The 2,500-nt window shown below is 42.5% G+C and overlaps 1 protein-coding gene across 2 annotated transcripts in view; it reads right to left on the bottom strand.

The window, feature by feature from the left end:
* The window catches only part of LOC138973590 (uncharacterized), a 171,523-nt gene that overhangs the window by 153,590 nt on the left and 15,433 nt on the right, over nucleotides 1-2,500 (bottom strand). The window contains exon 5 of one of the 2 annotated variants that reach the window (XM_070346301.1): nucleotides 1-2,500. This exon is cut by the window's left edge and continues 1,088 nt beyond it; it is cut by the window's right edge and continues 225 nt beyond it. The exons of the other annotated variant lie outside the window; for it this stretch is intronic. The gene's annotated coding sequence lies outside the window, so the exon portion shown is untranslated. 2 annotated transcript variants of the gene reach the window in all.

Raw genomic sequence — 2,500 nt, forward strand, 5'->3', positions numbered from 1 at the left:
CGTGTACACTACATTGGGGTGTGCACGTTAAAGATCCCATGATTGACAAAAGGGTCTTTCCTGGCAAAATTGTATTGGCATAGATAAAAAAAAAAATGTTCACCAAAATACCCGTGTGACTTGGAATAATAGGCCATGAAAAGTAGGATATGCGCCGAAATGGCTGCGATCTGCTGGTCGATGTGAATGCGTGATGTATTGTGTAAAACATTCCATCCCACACGGCATAAATAGATCCCTGCGCCTTGAGTTCGAGTCTGGAGATACGCGCGCGATATATAAGACTTCATAAATCAAATCAAATCAAATCAGAATTGATATCTGACTCTTTTCAGCAAGAGACAACACATTCATAACTGAAACATGTAGATGTGTCAAAGTGACCCCCTGTGGGAAACTGAGCTGTACTCATGTTATGTTTTGCACGTGAAGACAGTGTACATCGACAACAATAACAGACAATAACACAGAAACAAGCAAACATAAACCGACACACATGCAAACACACACTTTAAACTTAATTAAACACAATGTTGAGTGCAAAATAAATGCACACACAAAGCACACCACTGCATCTTATCCAGTCAACGTATGATTTGGAACATTGGAGAAAAAAAGTGAGTCACGGGTGACGCAATATCTACACGTACACGTACAGGTCTTTGCTACACGTTCGATCATCTAGAACACTGTAGTATGTGCCAAGCCACTGTCGTATAGCATAAGGGAGCAGGCATGAAAACTGAACAAAACAACTGAGAAAAAAAAATTCGAAGGCGCGTAGCGCCAAGTTTTGCAGGCGCGAAGCTCCAAGACTTCTAGGGGGGTCCGGGGGCATGCCCCCCCGGATTTTTTTTTCAAGGGTGCAATTTGGTGCAATCTGGGGCTATCTGAGCCTTAAAATTGGATTCAAACATGGCCCCAAAATACATACAAAATGAAGCAATCTGGTGCTCATTTGAAAGCAAATCTACTTCTTTTTCAGGCATTAAAAAGGGTTTACAACAAGCTGGTATTGTCATGAAATATATATATAATTTTATATCACTTTCAGACTACTAGGGGGGGGGGGTGGTCCAGGGGCATGCTGCCCCGGGAAAAAAATGTCAGTGGGTGCAAAATAAAGAGAGAGAGAGAGAGAGAGAGAGAGAGAGAGAGAGAGAGAGAGAGAGAGAGAGAGAGAGAGAGAGAGAGAGAGAGAGAGAGAGAGAGAGAGAGAGAGTGTCAACAATATACGACACGACTGCCAACTAGTCTCGACCCGCTCAAAAAACAATGACCGTGACTCACTTTTTTTCTCCAATGTTCCAAATCATACGTTGTTTTTCCCCAACCATGACTTCAGATCTTGACAAACGGTTGACGTAACAAGAGGCGAAGCCATCAAGGCTCACGTAAGAAATCGACAAACAGTAACACAAACTCAATCAATCCGTCACACATACACACACACACACACACACACACACACACACACACACACACACACACACACACACACACACACAGAAAGAGCATAGGTGAAACTGTGCAAGAAAGCGAGACACTAGATCTAGATCTGTCTGTCTGCATGTAGCCTACTTACAGGGACACGACTGCCAACTAGTCTCGGCCCGCTCAAAATAATAATGACCGAGACTTTCAGTACTTCCTTCGCGTGACGTCTAACCCTCTTACGTCATAATGTGACGTCAATGTAATGTGACGTCTTCAAATGTTAGAGTTTCTACCACAGACATACACACGCACGCACGCACATACGCACATACGCACGCACGCACAGACAGACAAAGTTACGATCGCATAGGCTACACTTACGTGAGCCAAAAACTAGATTTGATGACGTTACCCGTACACGTTCCCGTACACGTGGTGAACAGTGCCACATCTAGATCTTGCTAGCACAGAATGCAAGACAGGACAATAATTTCTACAGAAACAAGAAATTCCTCCGAGGTAGGAAAAACACCCCCGTCCTTACCATTCTCACTGCCACCAACTGAGAAGGTTATTTCCCTTTGACCATTAATATGTCCCTCTATAAGTCCTTGTAGAATCTTAATCCACCAATAACTCCCTAACCGTGTGTTTGACTGGTCCCAATTTTTGTAAGGACCGTCTCAGGAATATATAGAACCTGTTCACCAAGTTTGGTGACGATCGGTCCGTTCATTCTTGAGATCTATATGCGAACACAAACACACAAACAAACAAACAAACAAACACATCGACCGAATCCTATACACACCCCTATACCGGGGAGAAAACAAACTATCAACCTGTTTTATGCCGGACGAATAGCCTACTATAAACGGTGGTGGATGGAATAAATGCGAAGTCATAAGGGCATGAATCAAATAGAGACAAACTTACATGTCACGTGTTTATAAAACAATTGTTGATGTTAACAATAAAACACAAACATCTTAAATGCTGGTACTAACAACTATCAGGTAAGTAATTATCAAGTACTTGTACAATTGACAAATACGACATGATG

This window comes from Littorina saxatilis, linkage group LG8 (assembly GCF_037325665.1).
Source record: "Littorina saxatilis isolate snail1 linkage group LG8, US_GU_Lsax_2.0, whole genome shotgun sequence".
NCBI classification, from domain to species: domain Eukaryota; kingdom Metazoa; phylum Mollusca; class Gastropoda; order Littorinimorpha; family Littorinidae; genus Littorina; species Littorina saxatilis.